We start from the raw sequence: 17,250 nt of genomic DNA, 5'->3' as shown, positions 1-17,250 counted from the left end.
AACCTTGTTACACATAGTTACAACACTATCATCCTTGTTAGTCACATAGTTACAACACTATCAACCTTGTTAGTCACATAGTTACAACGCTATCATCCTTGTTAGTCACATATGGGTGCTGTTACCCCCCTTGTCATAACCTATGTGTGTGTCAACATCTTGGGTTATGGGTTCTTATTGGTTGTAACGTAACAGTTGTTTGAAGTGGCATCCAATGGTTAAATCCTACAGGTCATGTTTTAGTGAACTGAAGTTCCTCTAGAATACTGACAGACAGGACAGGTTATTGGAGAGCAGGTTTAATAAACATCTAGTATCCACAGAACCCTTAGTAGATTTGCAGGTCAAATGTCATCTGTCAGCTGATTCATCTCATGGTTAAGATGATAGTGATAAATGATGGCAGTTTATGTCTGCTCCGTTTTACTCCGGTACTTTCAGGACCAAGACTAGCTCCACCTTCCTATTTATTTGGGAGGAGGTCTGCAGATAGACTTCTCCTAAAGCTTATAACAGGATCAGTACAACAGACTGTGGGGAATAGAGACTGCAAGAGGTTAGACATCTTCAATAACTGTCATTCTTTCACGTGTCCTGCTGTTTTCAGTGTTGATACTGAACACATATTAATTAACACAATATTAATTCAGATCAGAGATAGTTTACGAAAGGAAGATAACGTTGAACCTCAGGAAATCCCATTGTTAGGTTTTCTCCCTACTCAATCTGGTATCCCTATTAGGGCCATATGTGCATCTCCTTCCCAGCCAGCCATGTTGCTGCCATTTTTTTATTTAAAAAAAAATGTATTTAACCTTTATTTAACTAGTCAAGTCAATTAAGAACAAATTCTCATTTACAATGACCACCTACCAAAAGGCAAAAGGCCTCATGCGGGGACGGGGGCCTGGGATTTAAAAAAATAATAGAATTACAATATAAATATAGGACAAAACACAAATCACCACAAGAGAGACAACACAACACTACATAAAGAAAGACCTAAGAAAACAACATAGCAAGGCAGCAACACATGACAACACAACATGGTAGCAGCACCATACACGGTACAAACATTTTTGGGCACAGACAATGGCTTCCCCCTACAGATGTAGGATCTTAACTTGATCACCCTGCTGCAGGAGAACTTGTAGTGTATTTGAAATGTCAGACTTGATTTTGGCTTATGAAAAATGTATCAACCCCTACACAAATGTCCATCCACATAATAATTCACATGTCTTGTTGCTGCAGAATTATTTTCCTGCTGTAGCAAACTGGTTCAAATTAAGATCCTACATCTGTACCTTGGCACAGGGAAGCCATGTTGGTGCCGTATGGCTTCCCCCTACCTGGGCACTGGCCAGCCATGCTGGTGCCATATGGTTATCATGGCCTGACCTCGTACCTGGAGTCAGCTTTGTTTCTATTCTGGATCCTTCCTTACATAACACAGCAAACTCACTATGACCAAATGGAAACGCAATTTGGAGAACAATGGTGGTGGTTCTGACGGCTCCACCTGTTAGTGCATGGTGCTAGCAACCCCAGAGTTAGAGGTTTGATTCCCGCATGGGCCACATATATACTAACTAACCATCATATTATATTATGATTTATACTACATATCCATGTTATTATCATATTATATACTACATATCCATGTTATTATCATATTATATACTACATATCCATGTTATTATCATATTATATACTACATATCCATGTTATTATCGTATTATATACTACATATCCATGTTATTATCGTATTATATACTACATATCCATGTTATTATCATATTATATACTACATATCCATGTTATTATCATATTATATACTACATATCCATGTTATTATCATATTATATACTACATATCCATGTTATTATCGTATTATATACTACATATCCATGTTATTATCGTATTATATACTACATATCCATGTTATTATCATATCATTATATATTACATATCCATATTATTATCATATCATTATATATTACATATCCATGTTATTATCGTATTATATACTACATATCCATGTTATTATCGTATTATATACTACATATCCATGTTATTATCGTATTATGATATACTACATATCTATGTTATTATCGTATTATTATATACTACATATCCATGTTATTATCGTATTATTATATACTACATATCCATGTTATTATCATATTATATACTACATATCCATGTTATTATCATATTATGATATACTACATATCCATGTTATTATCGTATTATGATATACTACATATCCATGTTATCGTATTATATACTACATATCCATGTTATTATCATATTATTATATACTACATATCCATGTTATTATCATATTATATACTACATATTCATGTTATTATCATATTATATACTACATATTCATGTTATTATCATATCAACAGGTGGTTGAAGGGGAGTGAACCATGAGGGTGGGCAGGTTGCTGGGAATTGTGGGTGACCACTCCATATGAGGGGGAGACAGTGAGGGCTAAGGACATGACATCACTAAGTCCACTCACTCCTCCACTGTGAGCATTGGAATGTACCTCAGGGCGGGGGGAGGGCATCCTCTCAATATAAACAGTTTCACAGTCTAGAGCCCAAAACCCAATAACTCCAGCAAAACAGTCCAACATCTGGTCACTAATCGGATTAACTGTGTGGTAACGCTTAATGTGGGATTACAGGATAACATGTACTGTCCTGACAGGTCAAGGACCAGAGAGGAGGACCAGAGGGATGAGCTGGAATCTAGGTGATATTATTATCAATGATTTTTTGTTTATTTTTTAACTGGAAATTATCAATTATTATCATTAATAATGGTTGTGACGTAGACGTCCGTAACTTGCCGCGGGCAGCATTTGGTTCTTTAACGCACGCACACATTCTTCACTCCTCCCTGCTCCGTTATCAGATAAATTAACAATGTGGGCCGACACACAAATTAACTTCACTATCTTAGTAAATACATTTCACACTTACCTCAGTAACCGGTTATGGTATAAAGAAATAGACAAGTGTTCATATTTAATATAAGCAATATGTATTTTACTTATCGTTGTTATGGATTAGCGCGTTGTTTGTTTGTTCTGTTCCTCTCTCTCAAACTCTGTAGCTTCTGGGTATGCTGGATAAGGACCCGAGCTAAGGGAATTGGGCTGACTTTGTAGTGCCTGTCCCGAATGGCTCATTAATGTAAATGGACATATTGATGTAAATGTAAATTGATGTAAATGGGCATATTGAAAGACACTATGTCAGTAGTGATGTAATTTTGTAAATGTCATATTGGGATATTGTTTCATAAACGTGTTGCAATGTATATACTTTAGTATGTTTAGTTAAATGTAAAATGTAGGTTTGAATAGGTAATTGCTTAATTAATTAGTGTTAATTGTTCTGAGGGGAGGGGCTACCCCTACAAAAGGAGCCTCTCTTTCAGTTCATGGAGAGGCATTTTGGATTGAGCTGTGAATGGGGCAGCATTGTGTTTAGCTGTCCCATATGTTTGATGGCAGTACTGTTGTTTTTGTTCTGGAACACTTTGTAAATAAACACCCAGAAGCACAGAAGAACATTTGCGGCTCTGCCATCTTTTTATTTTGACAAAGGTTAAGTTTTCCAGTTTAGCCTTCTGGCCTACTCTACGTGACAATGGTAATGATTGTTATGTGTTTGTGGATTGTCAATGGCAATTACCAACTCAGAGAACATGGTTTCTACAGCTTTATATGATTACTCTGTGTCCCCATGGTAAAATGTAGTTTCTGCTTACAGTGTAATTGATATCTAATGTGTGTAACGTGTATAATTAGCAATGAGGACAAGGCATTAGAATGGTGTTTTCTTGGAGAACACGTAACATCAACAAACTTCCAATTACCCTGGCAACGACCTCCCACCTACCTCCCCTTCAACGCTGCGTGTCACTGGCTAACATGTGTTTACCTGTGACCTTTAGCTCATGTCAAAGGTGACAAAGGAAGTAGACACGTGTGTCTCTCTCTCTCACACACACACACACAGGGAGAGAGGGAGATCATTTAGCAATGACATCAGCAGGGTTGGGGTCAATTTGAATTAAAGTCCATCAATTCAGGAAGTGATTAAATTTTTTTTATTTCAGTTTACTTCCTGAATTGACTGACTTCAATTAGAATTAACCCAATCACTGAAGAGATATGGAGGATAGAGTAAGAGAGCCATGAAAAGGGGAATGGGAAAGAGAGAGAAGAGGAGTGAGTGTGAGGAAGGGAACCCTCTGTGTGGGCGTTATCATCTGGTAAAGGCTGAATAAGAAAGGAAAGAGAGAGAGTCAAGGCTGAATAAGAAAGGAGAGAGAGAGTTCAGGGCTGAATAAGAAAGAGTGAGAGAGAGTTAAGGGCTGAATAAGAAAGGAGAGAGAGATGGAGAGAGAGTCAAGGCTGAATAAGAAAGGAGAGAGAGAGTTCAGGGCTGAATAAGAAAGAGTGAGAGAGAGTTACGGGCTGAATAAGAAAGGAGAGAGAGAGTTCAGGGCTGAATAAGAAAGAGTGAGAGAGAGTCAAGGCTGAATAAGAAAGGAGAGAGAGAGAGAGAGTTAAGGGCTGAATAAGAAGAGAGAGAGACAGTTAAGGGCTGAATAAGAAAGGAGAGAGAGAGAGAGAGTCAACAGCACAAACAATTATCTATCCAAAATGGAGATGTATGGGTAAACCAATTCTCCAATATTTTTGGCTCTATAACAAAGAATAAAGAGCAAAAACATATACATGATCAAATACAGATCTTAGAATCAACTATTAAAGACTACCAGAACCCACTGGATTCTCCAATTACATTGAATGAGTTACAGAACAAAATAAAATATATCAAATATACAGACAACAAATTCCAATTGGCTATACTAAAACTCTTTAACATCATCCTTAGCTCTGGCATCTTCCCCAATATTTGGAACCAAGGACTGATCACCCCAATCCACAAAAGTGGAGACAAATTTGACCCCAATAACTACCGTGGAATATGCGTCAACAGTAACCTTGGGAAAATCCTCTGCATTATCATTAACAGCAGACTCGTACATTTCCTCAATGAAAACAATGTACTGAGCAAATGTCAAATTGGCTTTTTACCAAATTACCATACAACAGACCATGTATTCACCCTGCACACCCTAATTGACAACCAAACAAACCAAAACAAAGGCAAAGTCTTCTCATGCTTTGTTGATTTCAAAAAAGCCTTTGACTCAATTTGGCATGAGGGTCTGCTATACAAACTGATGGAAAGTGGTGTTGGGGGTAAAACATACGACATTATAAAATCCATGTACACAAACAACAAGTGTGCAGTTAAAATTGGCAAAAAACACACACATTTCTTCACACAGGGTCGTGGGGTGAGACAGGGATGCAGCTTAAGCCCCACCCTCTTCAACATATATATCAATGAATTGGTGCGGGCACTAGAAAAGTCTGCAGCACCCGGCCTCATCCTACTAGAATCTGAAGTCAAATGTCTGCTGTTTGCTGATGATCTGGTGCTTCTGTCACTAACCAAGGAGGGCCTACAGCAGCACCTAGATCTTATGCACAGAATCTGTCAGACCTGGGCCCTGACAGTAAATCTCAGTAAGACCAAAATAATGGTGTTCCAAAAAAGGTCCAGTCACCAGGACCACAAATACAAATTTCATCTAGACACTGTTGCCCTAGAGCACACAAAAAAACTATACATACCTTGGCCTAAACATCAGCGCCACAGGTAACTTCCACAAAGCTGTGAACGATCTGAGAGACAAGGCAAGAAGGGCATTCTATGCCATCAAAATAAACATACATTTCAACATACCAATTAGGATTTGGCTAAAAATACTTGAATCAGTCATAGAGCCCATTGCCCTTTATGGTTGTGAGGTCTGAGGTCCGCTCACCAACCAAGACTTCACAAAATGGGACAAACACCAAATTGAGACTCTGCACGCAGAATTCTGCAAAAATATCCTCTGTGTACAACGTAGAACACCAAATAATGCATGCAGAGCAGAATTAGGCCGATACCCACTAATTATCAAAATCCAGAAAAGAGCTGTTAAATTCTATAACCACCTAAAAGGAAGCGATTCCCAAACCTTCCATAACAAAGCCATCACCTACAGAGAGATGAACCAGGAGAAGAGTCCCCTAAGCAAGCTGGTCCTGGGGCTCTGTTCACAAACACAAACACACACTACAGAGCCCCAGGACAGCAGCACAATTAGACCCAACCAAATCATGAGAAAACAAAAAGATAATTACTTGACACATTGGAAAGAATTAACAAAAAAACAGAGCAAACTGAATGCTATTTGGCCCGAAACAGAGAGTACACAGTGGCAGAATACCTGACCACTGTGACTGACCCAAAATTAAGGAAAGCTTTGACTATGTACAGACTCAGTGAGCATAGCCTTGCTATTGAGAAAGGCCGCCGTAGGCAGACATGGCTCTCAAGAGAAGACAGGCTATGTGCTCACTGCCCACAAAATGAGGTGGAAACTGAGCTGCACTTCCTAACCTCCTGCCCAATGTATGACCATATTAGAGAGACATATTTCCCTCAGATTACACAGATCCACAAAGAATTCGAAAACAAATCAAATTTTGATAAACTCCCATATCTACTGGGTGAAATTCCACAGTGTGCCATCACAGCAGCAAGATTTGTGATCTGTTGCCACGAGAAAAGGGCAACCAGTGAAGAACAAACACCATTGTAAATACAACCCATATTTATGCTTATTTATTTTATCTTGTGTCCTTTAACCATTTGAACATTGTTAAAACACTGTATATATATAATATGACATTTGTAATGTCTTTATTGTTCTGAAACTTCTCTATGTGTAATGTTTACTGTTAATTTGTATTGTTTATTTCACTTCATATATTCACTTTATATATTATCTACCTCACTTGCTTTGGCAATGTTAACACATGTTTCCCATGCCAATAAAGCCCTTGAATTGAGTCAAGGCTGAATAAGAAAGGAGAGAGAGAGAGTTAAGGGCTGAATAAGAAAGGAGAGAGAGAGAGTTAAGGCTGAATAAGAAAGGAGAGAGAGAGAGAGAGAGTTAAGGCTGAATAAGAAAGGAGAGAGAGAGTTAAGGACAAGAGTGAGGACAAGAGAGAGAGAAGGAGAGAGAGAGAGAGAGGAGAGAGGAAAGAGGGAGGTAAATGGAGAGTGAAAGAGAGAGGGCGCAGGAGATAGAAAGTGAGAGAGGAGCGAGAGAAAGAGAGAGAGAGGAGCGAGAGATAGAGAGAGGGCGCGGGAGATAGAAAGAGAGAGAGAGGAGCGAGAGAAAGAGAGAGGGCACGGGAGATAGAAAGAGAGAGAGGAGCGAGAGAAAGAGAGAGGGCACGGGAGATAGAAAGAGAGAGAGGAGCGAGAGAAAGAGAGAGGGCACGGGAGATAGAAAGAGAGTGAGGAGCGAGAGATAGAGAGAGGGCGCGGGAGATAGAAAGAGAGAGAGGAGCGAGAGAAAGAGAGAGGGCACGGGAGATAGAAAGAGAGAGAGGAGCGAGAGAAAGAGAGGGCGCGGGAGATAGAAAGAGAGAGAGGAGCGAGAGAAAGAGAGAGGGCACGGGAGATAGAAAGAGAGAGAGGAGCGAGAGAAAGAGAGAGGGCACGGGAGATAGAAAGAGAGAGAGGAGCGAGAGAAAGAGAGAGGGCGCGGGATATAGAAAGAGAGAGGAGCGAGAGAAAGAGGAGGGCGCGGGAGATAGAAAGAGAGTGAGGAGCGAGAGATAGAGAGAGGGCGCGGGAGATAGAAAGAGAGAGAGGGCGCGGGAGATAGAAAGAGAGAGAGGAGCGAGAGAAAGAGAAAGAGAGAGAGGAGCGAGAGAAAGAGAAAGAGAGAGAGAAGCGAGAGAGAAAGAGAGAGAGGAGCGAGAGAAAGAGAAAGAGACAGAGAGAGGAGCGAGAGAAAGAGACATACAAGACCTTGTCATCTTCACTTGGAGCTTCTCATTAATGTCACCTAGGATGCAGGAGAAACCTCTCCTTCTCAAGTTAAAGGCCTGTGGGAGGTGTGTGTGTGTGTGAGATAGAGTGTGTGTTTGGGTTTTGTTGGGATCAAACACTAAACACTAAACCAATAGATAGCCAACAGGTCAGTGAATAAAATACATTGGGCTTCCACCTCAAACTCATTGGCTTAGGGTATAACTCAGGGGTGTCAAACTCATTCCATGGAGGGCCTAGAGTCTGCAGGTTTTAGTTTTTTCCATTGAATTAAGACCAAGACAACCAGGTGCTGGGAGTTCCTTACTAATCAGTGATCTTAATTCACCAATCAAGTACAAGGGAGAGACACTCGGCCCACCTTGGAATGAGTTTGACACGTGGTTTAACCAGTGAATGCCATTAATCGACCAAGTTACTATGGGAGACAGAGGATGTTTTCTGACCAATAGAAAGAGTTCCCTGAAGGTTTTCAGAAGGTTACATCCTAACATTAAAAACAGTGGCCAAATATTTATCTAAGCCATAAAGGTCAATGATGAATAAGAGAGAAAATGTCCTTGAAGTTCCCAGGCGGTGTATCCACAGTAGCAACCTTTAATAGAAAAAAAAAGAAAACTACGCTCTACTATAGCCCTGAGATCATTTTGCAGCCATTTTACAAATATTCTAGAGTATGTTTTCGACCCTAAAATCCCAGTTCTTTGTAACTGTGTGTGTGCCAGACTGCAGGCAGGGTGCATGCCTCAGAGCATGTGCAGGCTTGTGTTTGTGCATTCGCCTGTACCAGTGAGCATGCCCCTGTGTGAGAAAAGCCAAACCCATCGGAGTGTGTGAAAATTCCTAAAGAGACCAAGTGGCTCCTCTGTTTTCGGCTGTGGTCTGGTCCGAGCTTCCCCTTCCCAGAGAGGAGCTGAGAGCTGAGTCTTTCTTTCCCTTTGCTGTGGTCTGGTCCGAGCTTCCCCTTCCCAGAGAGGAGCTGAGTCTTTCTTTCCCTTTGCTGTGGTCTGTCCGAGCTTCCCCTTCCCAGAGAGGAGCTGAGTCTTCTTTCCCTTCCCAGAGCTTCCCCTTCCCAGAGGAGCTGAGTCTTTCTTTCCCTTCGCTGTGGTCTGGTCCGAGCTTCCCCTTCCCAGAGAGGAGCTGAGTCTTTCTTTCCCTTCTGTGGTCTGTGGTCTGGTCTTTCTTTCCCTTTGCTGTGGTCTTCCGAGCCCCTTCCCAGAGAGGAGCTGAGTCTTTCTTTCCCTTTGATGTGGTCTGGTCCGAGCTTCCCCTTCCCAGAGAGGAGCTGAGTCCTTCCCTTTCCCTTCCCAGAGGAGCTGAGTCCTTCTTTCCCTTCGCTGAGTCGATACTTTATCTAAGCTAAAATTATTGATCACCTCTCTCTGCTCTGCTCTCCTCTCGCCTGCCAGATACACAGAGACATAATGTACCCTACATATTTCATAGTGGGGGCTATTTTTGAAACTTGGATCTTTAAACTGCATGAAAAATTGAGAAGGACCAGTGCATGGATGGAAGGAGGGAGGGAGGGAGGGAGGGAGGGAGGGAGGGAGGGAGGGAGGGGGAGGGAGAATGGCCCAGGGGCGAAGAGAAGGTGGGTGAGAAATACAGATGGGTAAAGAAAGATGTAGAAGTGGGAGATAGAGAGAAAGAGGACGGTAAGGGAGAGAAAGATATGTCCGCCTGCCCAATGCTTTCCATACTGGCAACACAACACTCTCTCTTGGGGGAACAGCGTCACTTCATCGCAGGGTGCCGCGTGTGCATCTGAGAGCCAATCAGTTTGCGTGCTGCAGAGAACCAGATCAGAGGCCAACAGCATACAAACACACACACATACATACACACACAAACACATGCAGATACACACTCACATGCAGACACACACTCACATAAACACACACATACCCTCTTGGTGAGTTGTGTGTCCATCATGAAGTTGTGGACGTGTTTCTCCGCCTTGGTCAACTCCAGCTTCCTTGCTACCACGGCAACCACCAGAGCTGTACAGCCCGCACCCTGAGAGAGAGAGAGAGAGAGAGAGAGAGAGAGAGAGAGAGAGGAGAGAGAGAGAGAGAGAGAGAGAGAGAGAGAGAGAGAAAGAAAGAAAAGAAAGTGAGTGAGTGGTGGTGAGTGAGTGAGTGAGTGAGTGAGTGAGTGAGTGAGTGAGTGAGTGAGTGAGTGAGTGAGTGGTGAGTGAGTGAGTGGTGAGTGAGTGAGTGAGTGAGTGAGTGAGTGAGTGAGTGAGTGAGGGGAAAGTCAACACAATCTGTCAATCAGTGGATCTCAATTAGGAAAAGCGAGGGAAAGAAAGGCAGAGGACAATCTGTGTATCATTAACAGACAACAAGGATGGAGGGAGTGAGAGAGAATGAATCTCAGATGAGAGAGAGAGAGAGAGAGAGAGAGAGAGAGAGCGATATTATGACATTTGAAATGTATTTTATTTTATTTTTATTTATTTTATTTCACCTTTATTTAACCAGGTAGGCTAGTTGAGAACAAGTTCTCATTTGCAACTGCGACCTGGCCAAGATAAAGCGTAGCAATTCGATACATACAACAACACAGAGTTACACATGGAATAAACAAAACATACAGTCAATAATACAGTAGAAAAAAAGAAAACAAAAAGTCTATATACAGTGAGTGCAAATGAGGTAAGTTAAGGAAATAAATAGGCCATGGTGGCGAAGTAATTACAATATAGCAATTAAACACTGGAATCGTAGATCGGCAGAAGATGAATGTGCAGGTAGAGATACTGGGGTGCAAAGGAGCAAAATAAATAAATAAATAAATACCAGTATGGGGATGAGGTGGGTAGATAGATGGGCTGTTTACAGATAGGCTAAGTACAGGTGCAGTGATCTGTAAACTGCTCTGACAGCTGGTGCTTAAAGCTAGTGAGGGAGATGTGAGTCTCCAGCTTCAGAGATTTTTGCACTTTGTTCCAGTCATGGGCAGCAGAGAACTGGAAGGAAAGACGACCAAAGGAGGAATTGGCTTTGGGGGTGACCACTGAGATATACCTGCTGGAGCGCGTGCTACGAGTGGGTGCTGCTATGGTGACCAGTGAGCTGAGATAAGGCGGGGCTTTACCTAGCAGAGACTTGTAGAGAACCTGTAGCCAGTGGGTTTGGCGACGAGTATGAAGCGAGGGCCAACCAACGAGAGCGTAAAGGTCGCAAGGGTGGGTAATGTATGAGGCTTTGGTGACAAAACGGATGGCACTGTGATAGACTCCATCCAGTTTGTTGAGTAGAGTGTTGGAGGCTATTTTATAGATGGCGTCACCGAAGTCAAGGATCGGTAGGATGGTCAGCATGAGTGAAGGATGCTTTGTTGCGATATAGGAAGCCGATTCTAGATTTAATTTTGGATTGGAGATGCTTAATGTGAGTCTGGAAGGAGAGTTTACAGTCTAACCAGACAACCAGGTATTTGGAGTTGTCCACGTATTCTAAGTCAGAGCCGTCCAGAGTAGTGATGCTGGACGGGCAAGCAGGTGCGAGCAGTGATCGATTGAAAAGCATGCATTTAGGTTGACTTGCATTTAAGAGCAGTTGGAGGCCACAGAAGGAGAGTTGTATGGCATTGAAGCTCGTCTGGAGGTTAGTTAACACAGTGTCCAAGGAGGGGCCAGAAGTATACAGAATGGTGTCGTCTGCGTAGAGGTGGATCAGAGAATCACCAGCAGCAAGAGCAACATCATTGATGTATACAGAAAAGAGAGTCGGCCCGAGAATTGAACCCTGTGGCACCCCCATAGAGACTGTCAGAGGTCCGGACAACAGGCCCTCTGATTTGACACACTGAACTCTATCAGAGAAGTAGTTGGTAAACCAGGCGAGGCAATCATTTGAGAAACCAAGGCTGTCGAGTCTGCCAATAAGAATGTTGTGATTGATAGAGTCGAAAGCCTTGGCCAGGTCGATGAATACGGCTGCACAGTAATGTCTCTTATCGATTGCGGTTATGATGTCGTTTAGAACCTTGAGCGTGGCTGAGGTGCACTCATGACCAGCTCTGAAACCAGATCGCATAGCAGAGAAGGTATGGTGGGATTCGAAATGGTCAGTAATCTGTTTGTTAACTTGGCTTTCGACCTTAGAAACCTTAGATGACAGGTGACAGTGTTTCCTATCCTCAGTGCAGTGGGCAGCTGGGAGGAGGTGCTCTTATCCTCCCTGGACTTTACAGTGTCCCAGAACTTTTTTGAGTTAGTACTACAGGATGCAAATTTCTGTTTGAAAAAGCTTGCCTTAGCTTTTCTAACTGCCTGTGTATATTTGTTCCTAACTTCCCTGAAAAGTTGCATATCACGGGTGCTATTCAATGCTAATGCAGAACACCACTGGATGTTTTTGTGCTGGTGAAGGGCAGACAGGTCTGGCGTGAACCAAGGACTATATCTTTTCCTAGTTCTATTTTTTTTTGAGAGGGGCATGCTTATTTAAGATGGAGAGGAAGGCACTTTTAAAGAATAGCAAGGCATCATCTACAGACGGGATGAGGTCTATGTCATTCCAGGATACCCCGGCCAGGTCGATTAGAAAGGCCTGCTCGCAGAAGTGTTTCAGGGAGCGTTTGACAGTGATGAGGGGTGGTCATTTGGTCGTAGACCCATTACGGATGCAGGCAATGAGGCAGTGATCGCTGAGATCTTGATTGAAAACAGCAGAGGTGTATTTGGAGGGCGAATTAGTTAGGATGACATCTATGAGGGTGCCCGTGTTTACTGATTTGGGGTTGTACCTGGTAGGTTCATTGATAATTTGTGTGAGATTGAGGGCATCATGCTTAGAGTGTAGGATGGCCGGGGTGTTAAGCATGTCCCAGTTTAGGTCACCTAGTAGCACGAGCTCAGAAGATAGATGGGGGGGCAATCAGTTCACATATGGTATCGAGGGCACAGCTGGGGGCAGAGGGAGGTCTATAGCAAGTGGCAACAGTGAGAGACTTGTTTCTGGAAAGGTGAATTTTTAGAAGTAGAAGCTCAAATTGTTTGGATACAGACTTAGATAGTAATACAGAACTCTGCAGGCTATATTCGCAGTAGATTGCAACACCGCCCCCTTTGGCAGTTCTATCTTGGCGGAAAACGTTATAGTTAGCAATGAAGATTTCAGGGTTTTTGGTGGTTTTCCTAAGCCAGGATTTCAGACATGGCTAAAACATCTGGGTTGGCAAAGTGTGCTAAAGCTGAGAATTCCAAAGTGTCCTGTGATTTTGACGCCATTTCCGGTCACAACTTGCAGACTTGTTCACGTGTTGCTGTGCGTTTTGTTGCCAACCTTACTTTGCTACCTGACAACTTTACGGTTTTTACTTTTTAATTACCGTTGATATTTTTGTTTTTTCCTTCAACTTTTTCTTTTCATTAAACTTTTTCACTCCGGACGCTTTATCTGGACATGGTTCGTCAGGACCTCCAACAGACGAAGCTAAGTAGTAACATTAACATGATGCCTTCTAATTGCAGGCGCTGTTCTCATAATATACAGGAGAACAATCGCCTTACGGCGAGGATAGCTGTGCTACAAGCCCAGCTTCAGACGCAATCGTTAGGCAAGGGAAATTTCAGTGTAGGAAAGGATGAAACAGCGTCTGTGCCACCAGTAAGTACAGATAGTAACGTTCGTATAAATCCCCTCGCACGGTCCCCGCAGCCGGACAACTTTCTCATGGTTTCTGGAAGGAAATACTGTAGGAATGCTCAACCGGTGTCGTTCATTCAGCCGACAGAAACTTTCAACCGCTTTTCCCCATTAAGCAACGAGTCGGAGGCCGAGTCTTCTCTTGTCTCTACTCCTCCAGTTACGGGGTCTGAGACGCCGAAGCTTCCCACCATTAGCTCTGACAAATTGAAAACTCTAGTCATTGGTGACTCCATTACCCGCAGTATTAGACTTAAAACGAATCATCCAGCGATCATACACTGTTTACCAGGGGGCAGGGCTACCGACGTTAAGGCTAATCTGAAGAGGGTGCTGGCTAAAGCTAAAACTGGCGAGTGTAGAGAGTATAGAGATATTGTTATCCACGTCGGCACCAACGATGTTAGGATGAAATAGTCAGAGATAACCAAGCGCAACATAGCTTCAGCGTGTAAATCAGCTAGAAAGATGTGTCGGCATCGAGTAATTGTCTCTGGCCCCCTCCCAGTTAGGGGGAGTGATGAGCTCTACAGCAGAGTCTCACAACTCAATCGCTGGTTGAAAACTGTTTTCTGCCCCTCCCAAAAGATAGAATTTGTAGATAATTGGCCCTCTTTCTGGGACTCACCCACAAACAGGACCAAGCCTGACCTGCTGAGGAGTGACGGACTCCATCCTAGCTGGAGGGGTGCTCTCATCTTATCTACCAACATAGACAGGGCTCTAACTCCTCTAGCTCCACAATGAAATAGGGTGCAGGCCAGGCAGCAGGCTGTTAGCCAGCTTAGTGGAGTCTGCCACTAGCACAGTCAGTGTAGTCAGCTCAGCTATCCCCATTGAGACCGTGTCTGTGCCTTGACCTAGGTTGGGCAAAACTAAACATGGCGGTGTTTGCCTTAGCAATCTCACTCGGATAAAGACCTCCTCCATTCCTGTCATTATTGAAAGAGATCATGATACCTCACATCTCAAAATAGGGCTACTTAATGTTAGATCCCTCACTTCAAAGGCAGTTATAGTAAATGAACTAATCACTGATCATAATCTTGATGTGATTGGCCTGACTGAAACATGTCTTAAGCCTGATGAATTTACTGTTTTAAATGAGGCCTCACCTCCTGGCTACACTAGTGACCATATCCCCCGTGCATCCCGCAAAGGCGGAGGTGTTGCTAACATGTACGATAGCAAATTTCAATTTACAAAAAAAAATGATGTTTTCGTCTTTTGAGCTTCTAGTCATTAAATCTATGCAGTCTACTCAATCACTTTTTATAGCTACTGTTTACAGGCCTCCTGGGCCATATACAGCGTTCCTCATTGAGTTCCCTGAATTCCTATCGGACCTTGTAGTCATAGCAGATAATATTCTAATCTTTGGTGACTTTAATATTCACATGGAAAAGTCCACAGACCCACTCCAAAAGGCTTTCGGAGCCATCATCGACTCAGTGGGTTTTGTCCAACATGTCTCTGGACCTACTCACTGTCACAGTCATACTCTGGAACTAGTTTTGTCCCATGGAATAAATGTTGTGGATCTTAATGTTTTTCCTCATAATCCTGGACTATCGGACCACCATTTTATTACGTTTGCAATTGCAACAAATAATCTGCTCAGACCCCAACCAAGGAACATCAAAAGTCGTGCTATAAATTCACAGACAACACAAAGATTCCTTGATGTCCTTCCAGACTCCCTCTGTCTACCCAAGGACGCCAGAGGACAAAAATCAGTTAACCACCTAACTGAGGAACTCAATTTAACCTTGCGCAATACCCTAGATGCAGTTGCACCCCTAAAAACTAAAAACATTTCTCATAAGAAACTAGCTCCCTGGTACACAGAAAATACCCGAGCTCTGAAGCAAGCTTCCAGAAAATTGGACGGAAATGGCGCCACACCAAACTGGAAGTCTTCCGACTAGCTTGGAAAGACAGTACCGTGCAGTATCGAAGAGCCCTTACTGCTGCTCGATCATCCTATTTTTCCAACTTAATTGAGGAAAATAAGAACAATCCGAAATTCCTTTTAGATACTGTCGCAAAGCTAACTAAAAAGCAGCATTCCCCAAGAGAGGATGGATTTCACTTCAGCAGTAATAAATTCATGAACTTCTTTGAGGAAAAGATCATGATTATTAGAAAGCAAATTACGGACTCCTCTTTAAATCTGCGTATTCCTTCAAAGCTCAGTTGTCCTGAGTCTGCACAACTCTGCCAGGACCTAGGATCAAGGGAGACACTCAAGTGTTTCAGTACTATATCCCTTGACACAATGATGAAAATAATCATGGCCTTTAAACCTTCAAGCTGCATACTGGACCCTATTCCAACTAAACTACTGAAACTACTGAGCTGCTTCCTGTGCTTGGCCCTCCTATGTTGAACATAATAAACGGCTCTCTATCCACCAGATGTGTACCAAACTCACTAAAAGTGGCAGTAATAAAGCCTCTCTTGAAAAAGCCAAACCTTGACCCAGAAAATATAAAAAATGATCGGCCTATATCGAATCTTCCATTCCTCTCAAATATTTTAGAAAAGGCAGCAACTCACTGCCTTCCTGAAGACAAACAATGTATACGAAATGCTTCCGTCTGGTTTTAGACCCCATCATAGCACTGAGACTGCACTTGTGAAGGTGGTAAATTACCTTTTAATGGCATCAGACCAAGGCTCTGCATCTGTCCTCGTGCTCCTAGACCTTAGTGCTGCTGTTGATACCATCGATTCTTTTGGAGAGATTGGAAACCCAAATTGGTCTACACGGACAAGTTCTGGCCTGGTTTAAATCTTATCTGTCGGAAAGATATCAGTTTGTCTCTGTGAATGGTTTGTCCTCTGACAAATCAACTGTAAATTTCGGTGTTCCTCAAGGTTTCGTTTTAGGACCACTATTGTTTTCACTATATATTTTACCTCTTGGGGATGTCATTTGAAAACATAATGTTAACTTTCACTGCTATGCAGATGACACACAGCTGTACATTTCAATGAAACATTGGTGAAGCCCCAAAATTGCCCTCGCTAGAAGCCTGTGTTTCAGACATAAGGAAGTGGATGGCTGCAAACTTTCTACTTTTAAACTCGGACAAAACAGAGATGCTTGTTCTAGGTCCCAAGAAACAAAGAGATATTCTGTTGAATCTGACAAATAATCTTAATGGTTGTACAGTCGTCTCAAATAAAACTGTGAAGGACCTCTGCGTTACTCTGGACCCTGATCTCTCTTTTGAAGAACATATCAAGACTGTTTCAAGGACAGCTTTTTTCCATCTACGTAACATTGCAAAAATCAGAAACCTTCTGTCCAAAAATTATGCAGAAAAATTAATCCATGCTTTTGTCACTTCTAGGTTAGACTACTGCAATGCTCTACTTTCCGGCTACCCAGATAAAGCACTAAATAAACTTCAGTTAGTGCTAAATACGGCTGCTAGAATCCTGACTAGAACCAAAAAATGTGATCATATTATTTCAGTGCTAGCCTCCCTACACTGGCTTCCTGTCAAGGCAAGGGCTGATTTCAAGGTTTTACTGCTAACCTACAAAGCATTACATGGGCTTGCTCCTACCTATCTCTCTG

General features: G+C 42.5%; 1 pseudogene; it reads right to left on the bottom strand.

Annotated features, from left to right (window-relative positions):
* Positions 1-17,250, bottom strand: part of LOC112239890 — a 97,163-nt pseudogene that overhangs the window by 10,816 nt on the left and 69,097 nt on the right.

Source organism: Oncorhynchus tshawytscha, linkage group LG03, assembly GCF_018296145.1.
Source record: "Oncorhynchus tshawytscha isolate Ot180627B linkage group LG03, Otsh_v2.0, whole genome shotgun sequence".
Lineage (NCBI taxonomy): Eukaryota > Metazoa > Chordata > Actinopteri > Salmoniformes > Salmonidae > Oncorhynchus > Oncorhynchus tshawytscha.
This window is presented reverse-complemented; position numbering and strand designations above follow the sequence as displayed.